This window comes from Corylus avellana, chromosome ca1, assembly GCF_901000735.1.
Source record: "Corylus avellana chromosome ca1, CavTom2PMs-1.0".
Lineage (NCBI taxonomy): Eukaryota > Viridiplantae > Streptophyta > Magnoliopsida > Fagales > Betulaceae > Corylus > Corylus avellana.
Genome location: NC_081541.1, coordinates 30,942,440 through 30,959,854, shown reverse-complemented (window position 1 = coordinate 30,959,854; position 17,415 = coordinate 30,942,440). Strand labels below are relative to the sequence as shown.

At 38.4% G+C, this 17,415-nt stretch overlaps 1 non-coding gene across 1 annotated transcript; it reads right to left on the bottom strand.

The window, feature by feature from the left end:
* Nucleotides 1-6,603: 6,603 nt before the first annotated feature.
* On the bottom strand, nucleotides 6,604-6,753 carry LOC132168267 (U4 spliceosomal RNA). Its single transcript, XR_009438788.1, has one exon. It is a non-coding gene; the product is annotated as a U4 spliceosomal RNA (small nuclear RNA).
* Nucleotides 6,754-17,415: the final 10,662 nt, after the last annotated feature.

Genomic DNA, 17,415 nt, shown 5'->3' with positions numbered 1-17,415 from the left:
ATATTCAAGAATAAATCCGATGAGCATGGTACAGTGGTAAGAAACATGGCTCGATTGGTCGCTCAAGGATACACTCAAGTTGAAGGAGTGGACTTTGATGAGACGTTTGCACCGGTAGCCAAATTGGAATCTATCAAAATTTTGTTAAGCATCTCATGCCATCTTCAGATAAAATTATATCAGATGGACATCAAGAGTGCTTTTCTTAATGGCATTCTTCAAGAAGAAGTATATGTAGCTCAGCCAAAAGGGTTTTAGGATCCAATATATCCAGAACATGTTTACAAGCTGAAAAATGCACTTTATGGATTGAAACAAGCTCCGAGAGCTTGGTATGAACGTCTGACAACATATCTTCTTGCACATGGGTTCATCCGAGGACAAGCTGACCATACCTTGTTCATCCGTAGGAAAGACAGTCAACTACTCATTGTCCAAATTTATGTAGATGACATTATTTTTGGCTCTACGGTCGACTCACATGCTCATCACTTTTCTACAGAAATGAAACAAGAATTCGAAATGAATATGATTGGTGAATTGCCTTACTTTCTAGGTTTTCAAGTTCAACAATCCAACAAAGGTATCTTTGTGTCTCAACCAAAGTATGCCAAAGATCTTGTGAAGAGATTCAGGTTGGATGGAAAAAAGTCATGCTCGCACACCCATGAGTACAAGTGTTAAGTTAAGTGCAGATGTGGCTGGGAAATCCGTTGACCAAACCTTATACAGAAGCATGATAGGCTGTCTACTTTACCTTACAGCTAGTCGACTAGATATATAATTCAGTGTGGGTGTATGTGCTCGATTCCAAGCTAATCCAAATGAATCTCATCTGACAGCAGTTAAACGGATCCTCAGGTATGTAAATGGCACTATCAATTTTGGAATTTATTTTTCTACTATCACAAATCTTGAACTTGCAGGATATTATGATGCTGACTGGGCCGGTAATGCGGATGATCGAAAGAGTACGTCTGGCGGATGTTTTTATGTGGGTACAAACTAGGTCGCCTGGATGAGTAAGAAACAAAACTCCATTTCTCTTTCTACTGCTGAAGCTGAATATATAGCTGCTGGGAGCTGTTGCACACAACTAATCTGGATGAAGCAACTTCTTGCGGACTATGGATTTGCTCAAGGAAAGATGATTGTCTACTGTGACAATACTAGTGCCATTAACATCTCGAAGAATTCGGTCCAACATTCACGCATGAAACACGTTGACATTCGTCATTATTTCATCCGTGACTTGGTGGAGACCCATGTGGTATCTCTTGAATTTATGCCTACTGAACATCAATTAGCTGACCTGTTTACGAAACCCCTAGATGGATCTAGGTTTGAGTATCTCAGGAATGCTATTGGTGTATGCGATCTCTCATGATCGTATACATAGAACATTCCTAGAAATTAAGTATATTGATATTTTTCTATAGCTGTTCTAGGGCATTTTTGTTTGTTTTGTTTTTCTTTTCTTTGATTCCGTTATTTTTGGGATATTTTTTTTGTTTGTTTGATAATCAGTTTCTCATGTATTGGTTTCAAATGAATATTTTACATATGAGTGGAGTCAATCAGTCTGCACTTTACATCTAATGCCTCATATGTTTTATGATCTACCTTGTTCTTCTGAAGACTGTTGAAGGAGTAAGAGTAAGTTTTTCTCATGTTTGAAGTTGTGCACTATTTGCCCCCATTAAGTTTGTATTTTTCATGTGTGTTTGGGAATTCGGATCAAACATTTTTTTTGGAAGATAGGTAGTGTCATTTCTATCCACTTGACCAACTCGTTAGTTGAACCTAGCTCCTAAAAATTCCGACATTTTCTTCAAAAAAAAAAAGAAAAAAAAAAGGGCATCAAATATGTTCAAATGACTTAGTTTTGCTTCTATCTGTCCCTATAGAAAGAATCAATGATCAAATCATTGCGGAAATAGATGGTTACTAAAGGACATGGTGAAAAGCGAATGATTAGTCTCAGGGGGAGTGCATCGGATGAGGGATTCTAAGTCCTAACATTATAAGGTTTGACTACACCATCGCATGAGTTTTCTGAGTTATTGCTTATTTGGCTGAATTCACAGAAAAGGGATGATTTATGCATGTGATACATTTATGGTATGTGTAGTTGTTGATCACTCCGGATTGTTAAGGTTTTCATAAGGAAATAAATGGGTTATTGGATATCTATACAAGTTGTGTTTTAATTTTTTTTAAAAAGGTTTATTTTTATTTTATTTTAATATTAAGGGGAGGATGTCCGGACACGGCACTTACCTGTCTGGACATGCCTGTCGAGTTTTTTTTTTTTTCAAAAAAAAAAAAAACCTGAAATCCCTTCTTTTTCATATTTCCTCTTTTTTCTTTCTCGGCTGAAGCATTTCTTCCCTAAATTTTTTTTTTTTGTGTTGTTTTTTTTTTCTTTTCTTTTTCTTTCTCTGTGATTCCATCTTTTCAACTTAAAGGATCAAGACTCACTCACCCAAGGTATGTTTTCTTCCCTTCTTCTTTTCAGTTTTGGTTTCGAATCCAATTCTAGGATGTGAACGTTTGGGTTTCAAAGTGCCATTTCAAATTGCTTGATTGCTTGATAATTTTTTTCTTTCACAGAAGTGTAGCACAATCCATAAACTTCGATGTATTTAGGAATGATTCTTCATCTGGACATGTGTTTTCCATGCCTACATTTTTTTATGCATACAATGTGTTTGATAAATTGCCTCAAAGATGCCGGTTTGAAATTGTGCCACATTTCTTCCATTACTTTGCTCTAGTTCAATGTTATTGGGCTTTAGATATGGATTGGGATGTCCCTAGGCAAGGTATTTTCAATATTCATGAATTCTTTTCATCATGTGATATTCAATATCTTAATGCATATCACCTGTTCGATAAAATGTCTAAATGAAATATTTTTGCATCTATTTTCATTTTTCATGGTGAAATAAGTTATGTTTGTTGTGTTCAACATTTATAATCTGTTTCTGGTGCATATATCTCATTTGTGGGATCACATGGGATCACATGTTTCATATCAAAATTTTTTCAAAATAATTTCTTCTAGTGATTTGTGCTATTATTTTGCCATTTACTTCCTTATTTGGGGTGTGAATGCAGAAAATGGTGTATCCAATTTTGGAATCCACACCAAGGAGGAAGTGCACTCGAGAAGAAAAATCAATCTTACAAGACAAGATTTTGACACGCAACATTGTGATTGAGCGTGGAGTGGAGCAAAATGATCTTAGAGTTGAACCGTTTCGGTTCATTCATGAAATATTCCAAGCCAATCAATGGACCTCTTTGTTCGTTCCTGTTAATGCATACACTCAGTTAGTTTGGGAATTCTACTACAACATCGAAGATATTGATTTGGTTGGTCCCCCGTTGTTCAAGACTAAGGTCTCCGAGAAAACTCTCAATATCACTCATGAGTTGATAAGTGAAGTTACTGGGATTCCATTGACGAATGAGAAGCCGCTTCCATTTCTGGATGACGATCCACAACCAACAAAAGCTGAAATCATGGCGATTCTCTATCCTAGTAGGGAGCTTGTATGGGACGAAGACAAGAACAAAATTCTCATTGGTTATGTGCGAGCTCCAGAGAGGTTGTTAACACGGACAGTACTGCAAAATATTTGGCCAATATCTCGGAATAGTCATGTGACCATTGAATGAGCAATGATGATCTATGGCATCATTCACCATGTTGAGTTCTGCTTATGTACTCATATGGTGTTGACCTTGATTGAGCTTCATGAAGATCACTCTATTGCCTTACCATATGGCGGCCTTATCACAAAGATCTTGCAAGCCACTTTGCCAAAAATTGCTGCAAATGAACATGTGGAATCTCCTGAAGGTTATTTTGGCAAAGCAACAATGATGAAGTCAAATGCCCAACTTCATAGGCTTCCCATTGCAGCTGATCATGCTCCTCCAATCGTTCAAGATCCTCTAGCTGCATCCTCCTCGAGATCATCAGATATTCCAAGTCAATTAAATAAAATAATTGACTTACTTCAAGCTCAAGGCCAAAGCATTGAAGCTATCAACACCCGCCTGACGACTTTGGAGAAAGATGTGAAGTATATCAAAGACATTTTTTGGCAAAAATAATCTTCCTTTCTGTTTGCTTTGCTTGCTTTTTGGCAAGAATACTCTTTTTGGTTTCTTGTGTCTACTTATTTAAGATTTAATGGGTTATTGTCTTTTTGTTTAAACTCTAGAATTTCTTTTTTTTTTTTTGTGCTTCCTTTTGTCCTTCAGAGACAAAAAGGGGGAGTTGATTTTGATGTGTCATTTTCATGTACAAATTATTTTTGTCCCCAAATGGCCAAAGGGGGAGTTTGTTAGATTATGTTTTGGCACATTCGGTTTGCATGTAAGTTGTTGAAAATGAAGCATCTCAGCATGTCCAGAAAGTTGATTCTAGAAGGCCCTGTCCGGACCGCCAGAAGCCAGGTCTGGACCCAATATCCAGAAAACTCAATCTGAAGGGCCTGTCCAGACCGTCAGAAGTCGGGTCCGGACACAAAAACCAGCAAGCCTATTTTGATGTGCAGGTCCAGACCGTCAGAAGCTGGGTCCGGACCCCATTTCCAGCAAACTGATTTTGAGAGGTAGGTCCGGACCGCAAGAAGCTGGGTCCGAACTCAAGTTCCAGAAAGCTGCATTTGAGAGTCAGGTTCGGACCGTCAGAAGCTGGGTTCGGACCCAATTTCCAGCAAGTCCATTTTATATGGCCTGCTCGGACACAACACTTGGATGTCCGAACACCACGAGGTTACGCATATGTAACCCTAGCCATGTCCAGATACCCACTTATCCCTGTCCGGACATGGTTGCTGAATTGTTATTTTATTATCTATTTAAACAAACTATTTTGCTTATGATATGTACATATTTTGGAGAGCAAAATTAGAGAGCTTAGAGAGAGAGAGATATTGTTCTAGTTTCTTTGAGAAAAAATTAAATACGTGAAGCCAATCGGAGTTTCGGTGAAAGGAAATCTTTTAGAAGAATTGTGCTAGATGTTCTGGAAATGGCTACTAAGGTAGAAGTCAAGTGGGTCACTTGTCGTGTGCAAGGAAGAGTCAACGGTTTTGTAATTTTTCTTGTATTCCTTATTCTTCTTATAGTGAATTGATTTCCTGGGTTTGGCTGCCTCGGAGAGGTTTTACATTTAGAGAGTTCTCTAAATGGTTTCCTCTTCGTAACCAAATATCTGTATTTGGTTGAATATTATTTGTTAGGTTAGATCTTATTCTGCATAATCTTTGTGAAACACCTATACATTTGAATAGGTGTCGTTTGGAGTCGTTTTTAGAATTTTCAGATGAGATGTGCAATGATTTGCCTCCCCTTTTTTTCCCCCCTGAACCACTGAGTTATGCGGTGGCCTGTTGATGCGAAAAACAGATGAACATTATCTTTTTATGAGGAGTAGCCAAGTAGGTAGAATACATCTACATAATTCAGTGGAAACTGGGAAGAACCCTTTTTAATAGGAGCCAAGGAACCAGCTCCTAGCATGAATTTGGATATAGAGGAAGAGTCTTTGAAAAATGCTGCACGATTTCACCATGTCGGGTTTTAAAAATATCTCTTTCTTTAAGTATAACATTGAGGAGATCCCATTTTCACTGCTTCGTCAAGTTAAATGATAATAATTGTATAACAATATACTAAATAACATTACACATGCTCAAAATGAAAAGGTCTATCTTGCATGTTCTTGTGGATGGGTGCTCAACTTCATTGGTTGATGTGGGATTAATATGTGCTCAAGTTCAAGGGAAAGAATGTCTTCCTTCAACTGTGGATGGCAAGCATCCTATTCTCAGCTACAAACACCTATGATCTGGCGGCAGTCATCCGCCATCACAGATTCTCTCCAGTTTTCACAAAGTTTTTGGCAAATTAGACAGTCCTGCAGCTGTTTCTTCTTTTCTCCAATTCTTTTCAAAAATTCAAAATATATGCTTGATTTTGGGAACTATGCTGTTAGAATACATGCCCCTGCTTAATGAAAATGTTGTTCAATTGCATAAAGCAACTTCATTTTATCATTATCAATAGATACCCCTTTATGTATACTTGCAAATTTCTTCACTTTACCCACACAAGTGGCTTATACAAGAATGTTTTGCGTATTGGTCAGATCCCAAATTAGGCTACCAAGACATAAACTTTATTTAGCCTAATGCACCCAAGATTTCCAGTGGCAGATTCGAAGTTCTACACAGCTCCAAGTTTTTCATGCTCCTCTTGAATCTACCTCTAGCTATCATTCTAGCTCTGATTTGCCAAATTATTAGGCTGATTCCCATTCCTCTGCATCCACAAATGGTATACAACAGCCCCTAAGCTCTCCTTCATTCCCTTCCCCTTCAAATCTTTTATTCCCCATTCTATAATCTGATCCTCAATTAGAGATCTTTCTGCCACAATGAGCCTCGCATAGCCTAATTTTAAGGATTGCCAATTCTGGGTTATTTCCTCGCCAGAAAATTTGTTAAATGAAAAAAATCAGATCAGACATGAATCCAATAACCCAAATCGTAGTTTAATAATGTTTTGATATTGTAATTGTAGGGCTTTACCCGGAGGAAGCCCTTCCAGAAATTCTCGAAGGCCTGAGCTGAACCCAGGCCTAAGAGGGGGGTTGGAAATAGTTTTCAACCAGCAATAGACGCGCCTCGGTTAGAACCTCACTAGCTGCGTCATTGCCCCAAGCGCAAAGATGCCTTGAGATATTGGTTTCGCTCTGCTTTTATAGTCATATGTATGGCTTGGTTTGTCGCACGCTAGGCAATGTGGGACAGAAAATCTCCTCTACCTAGAATATTTATGTTTGGGGGTTTTCCCTTATTTGCAGCATTTGAGTCGGTTTCCAAACCAATGAACACCCCCTTTTTTTTTTTTTTTGAAAAGTTTTTTTTCTTAGATTTAATTAATTTTTTTCTATGGAGTTTGAAGATAAAAATTATTTGGTAAACTCGTTGAAAAATGTTGTGTTTTCAAAGAAGTAAATATGGAACATGTTTATTTTGAGAATTTTTTCTAGATAGAAAGCTTGGCTACATTTTATCTATAAAAAAAAATTAAAAATTATAGAAATGGCTGGTAGCCGTCTCTGAACTTGGCTGGACAACTACTTTTACCTCTGTTATGTTAGATGGCCACCCTCTTCTCTGTGGGGATGGCTATGTCGCTACCTTTCTATTTTTATTTATTATAATTTATTAAAGTAATAAGTCAACCTCTATCTCTATAAAAATAAACGCATGTTTTTCAAAATATTTCTTTAATAATGTGTGAAAAATAAATAACTCGAAGTGTTACCGCTAACTCTTCATCATCAAATACACATGCAACAGAAAACTACACATATATATATAACAACTCCATAGAAATTGCTGTGCCAAAACAATCACAATTACAGTTAAATAAAGCGACAATAGACACACACAAAATAACATTAAGATTTAAGTAGTTTCCTCAATGAGAGATAGAAAATCTCCTTTACCTAGAATATTTATATTTGGGTTTTCCCTTATTAATTTGCAGTATTTGAGTCACCCTTAAAAAAAAAAAATTAAAGAAACTTTCAAGTATACTAAATTCGAATGAAAAGTTGTTGTAAGGTACGTCTTAAAACGACTTATAAAATTATCGAGTGGAGGCATAAATAAGTACTACACATTTCAAATTTTTTTTAAAAAAATTAGTTTTTAAATAATGTGTTACAATTCCATAAAATTTATTATTTTAAAACATATGTCACATACTGATCAAATTGTAACATATCATTTGGGAATGGATATTGTACGGTTAGCTGTTTTTAAGGTGTCCCCCCGACAACATTTTACTCCAGATAATTATCTATAATATAATTATCTATTATAGATAATTAGATATGGTAATTGGACTAAGAAGGGAAGCGCCAGCGGAAGCCCCGAGAAAACATCCGGCGGTAGCTCCACGCAAGAGTTTTTTGGGTCGAATTCGTTGGGGAATTACGGTGGCGTTAATTCTGGTGGGAGGATGCCCTCTTGCGATGGTGATTGGAGGACCTCTTTTGCTCTGTTTTCATTACGTAAGGAATAGACTGTTCTAAACAGTATCTCTGAGTGCAACGACGATGAGGTGTGATTTTCTTTTTCTGTTCAACATTTAGGTGTAAATTGTAATCCTAAGAGAAAGATGTAAACTTTCTTTCTCGTTTGCCTTCGATTCTCAATAAAAGAAGTTTTGACGTTTATGGGCCTTCGTGTTTAACAGTAAAAAATTTGTGTTTTTCTCTTGTGATTTTATGTATGAATTAGGATATAGGCACTAATGGCCCTTTGTGCATGCATGGTTTGTTCTTTGCATAAGAAAAATATTGGGCCTTGGGCCGGAATGTCCATAAATTACATAGATAGAAAAAACCTTCACAAGAACCCAGAAAAAACCTTCACAAGAACCCAGGGATAAAGCCCACGTACAAACCTTCGCAAACTATTTCCATCCCCTGAGTGCATGGTGATATAGTAATTGTAGGGCTTTATCCCGTACGAAGCCCTTCCAAAAATTCTTCAAAGGCCAGGGCTGAACCAAGGGAATGGAAATAGTTTGCAACCACTAACCAGCAGTAGAAGGTATATTCAAGGTATAATCTATACCTCAATTTCATCCCTCAAATGAAAAACTTTGAGAAGGTATATTCAAAGTTGATGAATTTATAAGTACATTGATGTAGTATATATACTACTACAACTAAACTAATGCAACTTAACAATCAGAATCTAATATTACATCATAGTCCATATACACTAAGGAGAAGGAGATCTTTTAGTTGGCTTGCTTGTTGTCCAAGTCTTCCAATAGTTGAACTTCTTTCCTTCTAAGAAAGATATGATCGCAGCCAGCTGGTACTCCCAAATCTTTTTTATATGCTGTCATAGGAGGTTGAGGGATAGAGAGAATCTTTCCATATTGATTTTCAACTTTCTTGTAGCCGTGGGATTGGCTTGTGCGCCTATCTGCGCTCGAGCGCCTCAGGTTTGCGCTCGAGGGTAGTCGGACTTACTTATCTACATTTTCCTTTGTCATTGCGCTCGAGCCTGCGTACGAGTGCACTAGACCTACACTTTTCTTTGTTATTGCGCTCGAGTGCACTAGACTTGCACTTTTCTCTGTTACTGCACTCGAGTGCACTAGACCTGCTCTCGAGCTCTTGAAAGCTTGATATACTTTAACACCCCCTTGCAAGTCGATGGGGAGAGGAACTACCAACAACTTGGACTTTAGAGTAAGGAATTGAGCAGATGAGAGACCTTTGGTAAACAAATCAGCTACTTGATCATGAGTAGAAATGAATTTAAGTAAGATAGCCCGATTAAGCACTTTCTCTCAAACAAAATGGTAATCAACCTATGTGTTTGGTTCTAGCATGGAAGACTGGGTTAGAAGCCAATGCTAAAGCACTTACGTTGTCATATCACGCAACTGGAGGAGCAGCTAGATATACTTGAATCTATTTCAAGAGCATTCTAATCCAGAAGAGTTCAGCTGTAGTGATGGAGAGTGACCTATACTATGCTTCTGTGTTGGACCTTGATACAACAGCCTGCTTCTTTGCACTCCAGGCTATAAGACAGTCTCTTAGGAATGCTGCAAATCCTGTAGTAGATCTGCAATCATCTAGACACCCTGCCCAGTCAAAATCACAAAAGGCATTCACCTAAAGATTGCTCTTAGTATAATAGAGACCATGGTCAGTAGTGCCATCGAGATACCTGAGAACCCTTTTTGCTGCAATCCAATGGGTGGATGATGGAACATGCATATGTTGACACAGTTGGTTAACTGAGTAGGCTATCTCTGGCCGTGTGAGAGTGCAATATTGCAGTGCTCCCACAATTTGCCTATAAGCAGTAGGATCTGTCAGGAGGTCACCTTTTAGTTTGAACAGCTTTGAGCCAGAGATGCAGGGTGTCTTGGATGGTTTAGCTTTGGTCATATGTGTCTTATGCAACAATTTAGTGATATATTTGGTTTGGCAGACATGAAGGCCAAAAGCATCTCTTGTAAACTGAATGCCAAGAAAGAAACTCAAGGCTCCTAGGTCCTTTAGTGGAAACTCAAGTTGTAGTTGAGTAATGATGTTGTGTATGACATTAGAATGAGTCCCTGTAATAAGGATGTCATCCACATATACCAACATATAGATCTTGATCAAACCATTAACATATATAAAAATGGATGTGTCAACCAGTGAACTCTCAAAACCCAACTCAAGAAGGAAATTGGACAACCTAGTGAACCTGGCACGGGGGTGCTTGCTTTAAACCATAGATGGCTTTGTGTAACTTGCAAACCAGGTCAAGGTGATTTTTGTCAATGAAATCAGGGGGCAGCTCCATATGAACTTCTCCAGTTAAATGATCTGCAGAAATGATTTGAGACATCAAGTTGTCTAATAGTCCAATCAAAGTGAACTGCTAGGGCTAGGATAATCCTAATGGTTGATGGTTTGATGACAAGACTAAAGGTATCATTGTAGTCTATTCCACTTCCTTGGTCAAATCCTTTAGTAATTAATCTGGCTTTGAATCTCTCCACAGTCCCATCTGCTTTTCTTTTGATTTTGAAGACCCACTTGTTTCTGATAACATTGTGATGTATAGGTCTAGGGCACAAGGTTCAAGTGTGATTAGATAACAGGGCATCAAATTCATGTTGCATAGCTTCCATCCATCGAGAATCAATAGCAACCTGGCGATAGGACACTAGTTCAATGTCAACTAGTTGGGTGTGATAAAGGTGAAATTCAGGAAAGGTTTTATGTTTGAGGGAGCCTGTCTGAGACCTAGTGATCATGGTACGACGTGGTGGGTTTATAGGTAAGGCTGCAGTAGGTATAGGTGAGGTTGCAAGGGGTATAGGTGAAGCTGTGGTTGCAGATGTGGCTTTAGGTGGTATAGATGGAGTTGCAGGATTGGTTATGGATGGGGAGGCAGAGGACCTACGGTCAAGGTTATTGGTGTCTGCATATAATGTTCTAGATGGATTTTGTTCAAGTGAGGAGGCTGCTGCACTAGAATTAGGTTCAAAAGGTAAATGACAGTCAAATGGCAATGAAATAGGTAGGAAAAGAGGAGCATCACCTTGAGCATTGATCTTGGAAGGAAATTGTGCAGTAGCTTGATCCTTGGCAGTGAAGGAATCTTCATTAAAGATGACATGCTTAGACAAATAAACTTTGTTAGTCATAGGGTCCAAACACTTATAGTCAACATAGTTATAACCTAGGAAGATGCAAGGTTTTGACCTATACTCTAACTTGTGTAAGCCATAGGGTTTGAGAAGAAGGTAGCATAAGCAGCCAAAGACTCTAAGCTTTTGGTAATCTGGATCACGGTTGTAGAACTTGGAGTAAGGGGACTGATTTCGCAAGACAGGTGTGGGTAACCTATTGATCATATAGACTGTTGTAAGGAAGATCAACCCAGTACCTATTGGAGAGATGAGAGTGAGCTAGGAGAGTGAGCCCTGTTTCAAGGATATGTCTAAGTTTGCATTCAGCTAAGCCATTCTGTTGAGAGGTGTATGGGCAAGATTTGCTGTGCACAATACCATTTTTAGAAAGAAAAGATTGAAACTAAGTTGAGGTATATTCTTCTCCACCATCATATTGGAATTGTTTGATTTTAGTGGAGAATTAGTTTTCAACAAGAGGTTGCAATGAGGCTTGATTAGAAGCAAGAAAAGGCTGTCTTTTGCTTTTCCCTAATTGGCATGAAACACAAGAAGCAGTTTCATTGAAATCATAACTGGAAACCAGAAGAGATTTGTCTTTAACAATTTGATTGACTGTTTTTTAAGAAGGATGCAGTAGTCTAAAATGCCACACTAAAGAGGTGGTTCTTATTCCTAAGAAAGCTGTAAAAGTCTTGGTTTCTTTGTGAAGATTCCCTCCGAGCTTGAGTGGATACAAGCCATTTTCACTCCTCCCCTCCACGATCGTTGCATGGGTCAGCAGGTCCTTAATAAAATAATGAGATGATGTTATGATGAAGTAGAAAAAATTATTATTGCATAATTTTTGTATAGAAAGCAAGTTGGCTGAGGCTTGTGAATAGTGTAATATATTCGACATTGATGTGGTATATATACTACTACGGCTAAACCTAATGCAACATAACAATCAGAATCGAATATTACATCATAGTCCATATACACTAAGGAGAAGAAGATCTTCTAGTTGGCTTGCTTGTTGTCCAAGTCTTCCAATAGTTGAGCTTCTTTCCTTCTACAAAAGATCTGATCACAGCCAGCTAGTACTCCAAAATCTTCTTTATATGTTGTCGTAGGAGGTTGGGGGATATAGAGAATCTTTCCATATTGATTTTCAACTTTCCTGCATCTGCAGGGTTGGCTTGTGCGCCTATCTGTGCTCGAGCGCCTCAGGCCTGTACTCGAGCTTAGTCGGACTTGCTTATTTGCATTTTTCTCTGTCATTGCGCTTGAGCGCACTAGACCTGCACTTTTCTCTGTTACTGCGCTCGAGCGCACTAGACCTGCTCTTGAGCTCTTGAGAGCTTGATATACTTTAACATCAAACTTTTAATTTGATGCAATATTCTACTCTCTTCGTTAGTTTCTAAACTTTAAAAGTGATAAAATAACCTTTATACCCCTAGCATTCACTACAAAAAATGAATTTTTTGCTGACACTGGTTTTCTAATGTGTCAGGTGGTCTTACACGTCAGAAAATTTTCCTGACGAGGCGTTTTTGACGTGTGTCAGGCGTTAAAATTTTGGGTATCAGAAACGAAAAATTTCTGACATGTCAATAGAGGCATGTCAGAAATTTTTCTGACGTGCCAATTTGCCACGTTAGAAAAATTTTTGACGTGCCAAATATAACACGTCAAAAATTTTCTGACGTGTCACTTTCTGGCACGTCAGAATTTTCTAACATGTCAAAACACGATATGTCAGAAAATTTAGTGATTTTTAAAAAATTTTCCCCTATATATTTTTTGAATTTTTTCGGGGTTGTACCTGAATTTTGGATTACAATTAACCTAATATACAATTCATCCATCGATCCATGCAAATAACATAATTCATATCCATTAACATTGATCACAGACTATCAACCAAAACTAGCTTCAAGACACAAATAATGACATATATACCAAGTGCGAATGGCCAAGCACAAAGACTATACACCAACGACAAATAACATAATATACACCAATAAAACTATCTCTGTTAGATGAAATATATCTAACTACGTACATCAAGAAAACTATCACAAATACAATTACGTCAACAAAATAGCTTATGTACAACAAGTGCGAATGGCCAACCAGACGTTCAATGCTGATCATTGGTAGCATCCTCTCCATGATATCCACTACCTGCAAATCATAAAACAAACAATCACCAAACAATATTCACCAAACAAATGAAATCCACTAGCTGCAAATGATAAAACAAACAATCATTGAGCAACTTCACTATGTAAACAAAGGACATCACACTCAACAAATTCAAATTTATATCTACACTCCCAACATATTTTCGTGATCAAACCAAATGCACCAAACAATATTCTACAAGGACCATAGTGATCTATCTCATAATACCAAACACTTCAAATGCAAAGCTCTAACCCACATCTACCACCAAACCAACTATGATATATAAACCAAATTCAACAAGATTTACAACATCATTAATGAGAATGACTACAACATATTTAAACTCTAAATTTAGCGGTGTACATATATATAGGGACAGTTCTAAAACCATATTGACCATTAAAAAATGTCATTACCTGATCCACTATCGACCGACGATTGGATAATCTCAAAGGGTGCGGAAGCTCTGTTTGGCTCAGAGCTCGACCGCATCATTTCCTCGAGCTGGCGAAAACGGGTGTCAAACATTGCCATCATTTCAGCCTCCTGTTGAGCCAACCGCGCATTGTTCGCCACCATCTGCTCTACCACTTCCTGAGCTACCCGCGCATTGTTCTCGGCCAACAATGCATCTACCTCTTCCTTGTGCTTTGCCCTTTCCGCTTCAAGCGCTTTGTTAAGTGTTTCTTATGACATCGTGAAGTGCCCGGTGTTTTGTGACCGTGCCTATGACAGTCTATAGTATGAGTGTATGTAGCCCTACACAGGCAGAATATTCGGTCCAGCCTACCGAACCCTACTAGCGTACTCAGGCTTCTTTCCAAGCGCCTAGGTGTACGCGTCGTTCGGTGCCCACCTGATCGTCCCCTCTGTCACGCTAAACGATGCTGCAAGGTCAGTAGGTATAAGCTCCTCCATCATCTCCTGTATGTTACATTAATTATTGAGTCAGTGTGTCATACAATAGTTAATCACAAATATAAGCAAAACATATAAAAGGTGAATAGCATTCACATCTGTCCTTCACTATGTCATTCGGATATGCGCCATCCTTTTTCTTGTGGGTGCAGATGTAATTCTGTGCACAAATAGGAGTGCCCAGATGTATGGTATGACGAAAAAATAGAACATATAGATATGTTTAAATATATTTATAGATAAAATGTTTACATCTATAAGTATAGAGTAAATTACACACTGACCTCCTCATGTCTCACCCTCGCGTAGCTCTTAGACCCGGTGCAATGGGGTGTATTATTCAATGCTCGCAAGCTCTTCATATACACCGCATAATCCTGCACAATTAACATTCTTAATATGTTAATACTAACACAATTACAATTACTGACACTAAACAAAATTTTAGTATAACTCATGACTTACCTTGTTCTTCTTGTTCTTCTTGCTACACCATCTCTCCAACAATATCTCCAAGTCGACGGCATTGTACTCCGAGATCCTATCTTGCCCCATTCTCGCCTGTATGGTGGCAGGAATATCATCCGTCATAATGGGAAAATATTTTTTTAGCTCGTGCCTCCAAGCCCTCAGCTTGGAGCCCATATCTCTGAATGCGTCCTTCTTTATGCTTCCAAGTTGCACTTGGGCGGGACAAAAAATATACCTGTACAAGTTCAAAATTGATAAATTAAAAAAACCTAAAATATATATATATATATAAACACACATATATACATACATTAGGATTGTTTGACATAATAAAATACACATACCATCAAGGCGTCCCATATATCTTCCTTGGTACGCAACGGTACCTTCGTCCAGTCGTCCGGTATTCGGACATAATTGCCGCTCCTAATGACATGTCCGGCCATTCGTTTAAACCTCGCGACCTTAAAGCCGACGGGCTGCCATGAAGCATTGAACTCAAGTATGATCATTTTGCCTACGAGGACCCCTAGCAACCTGTGCGAGTCACGAATGGAGACCACCTCAATAACGGTATTTCTATCTAGATCGGTACCTAACAGATTAAAAATTACCGATGTATGTTTTTTAGAATTGAATACTAACTACAAGTAATTAAGACTTATATGCATGACATTTGAGCAAATACACTTACTTATCGTCCGGACCTGTTGAGGGCCTAACCGGTTGGGGGGAGCAGGGTCGGTGGGCTGCGGGTCATCCGTGGCACCTATCCCACTAGTGATGTCTTCCTGAGCCTCTATCTCACTGTCCTCGGCACCTGCTTTGTATTTTTTTCGAATGTTTAGAACTTTATGAAGTTGTAGTTGTAGTTAAATATAATTGATATCGTACCAATATAGTTAGAAACTTTCAAAACTTTCAATTTTTCAAAAAAACTTTCGTCTGTACTTGCGCTATGCTGGCTGTTTAGTCGCTCCACATGGCCCTGAGAACTCTGTCCTAACTTGCTGTACTGATACGAATCAGGCTAATACCCCATCTAGGCCATGCCTGCCCGATCGTATGGATTATGGAGAAGGATCTTCTCTTCCATATCACCTAGAAATACTGGTCAATACCCATCCTGCAGCCCATATGCTGAGCAATGTCTTGTTGCTCGCTGCCATCAAGGTCGTATGATGGAGACCCATGCGACATAGACAGCCACACTAAAGACGAGTCCCTCTGTGCTCTTGTCTTCCCCCTACCGCTCATGGTAGCCTACGAAAAATAGCACGCACCCAATTAATTATGTATACAATGTATGAAATATTCACTACCTTATGTATGCATGACTCACATATTAAAAATAAGATATATACCCGATTTTACTCAATGCACAGGTTAATTAAGTCTGACGTATTTGATATGATCATGCGGATCGTGATTAATATTTCTGGTTAATAGGAGCGGCTCACACTCGGGGTAGTTGGCACATGCATTCTGAGGCCCTTCACCCTGATCAACGTCATATATGTTTCTAGGTTTAGTCCTTACAGTGCAAGCCCAATTTGGGTCCCTATGATCTTGTACGTAAAATACCTGGTCAACTTGTGAAGTTAGCACATACGGCTCATTAGTAATCAGCTCTCCCGTGTGGATAAGGTTTTTGAAGTTGACAAGTATTATGCCATACCCATCCACTTTGTACCTCTTATCCCTCGTAGTACTCAATCTCAAGTACTTCGTTAACTTCTTGTAATACGTTTTGCCATCAAAAGTTGGTACACACACTCTACTCTTTTGATTTCTTTTTCCGGCATCATATGCAATAGTGCGAAACAACTTGCCGTTAACTACATATCTATTGTATCTGACTACTGACTCCCTCCGCCCTCTATAATGCATTACCAATTTGTCACCAAGTTCCTTCCTGGATTGATCGTCCAATCAATCGACCTGTGAATATATTACGTACAATGAAAACACAAGGTTAGTTGCTTTAGTTGATTTGAAAAACAGCACACAAATATACTCCGACAATTCTTATGTTAAACATTACATTATTCTTACGTAGTCACGGTACCACTCGCAGGACAGCTCATAGTGTTAGGTTTTCAACTGGTCCTCTGTTGTTCGCCCCCTATTGGATGATCGCCTAAGCGTATCCATGTGCATCCTACAATTCGAAATTAGGTTCATTATAATTCAAAACTAATGGTACAAGTTCCTTAAATATACAATATACTAATGAAGGACCTCGACTTACGTCCACAATTGAAGGAACTCGTCCGAGTTGAACATAATATACTGGTGAATTTGTGTCATTGTGATTCGGTTGATTCGGACTCGTGTTCCATGTCCCTTTGAACCATCCAAATTTCTTTGTATCCTATTATGAAAGGTTGGTGCGTTATCTAAATATCTCAAATAGAATGTCTCCAACTCAATTGCTATATAGCCCTCCGCAATGCAACCCTCAGGAGCCACTTTGTTGTGCACATTAGATTTGAACACTCCAAGGCTCCTAAATATGAACCAATACAATCAATCAGTTTAGCTAGTACTTGTCTTGTATTGGAGTGAAAAATAAAAATTAGGAATATCTGTAAACAA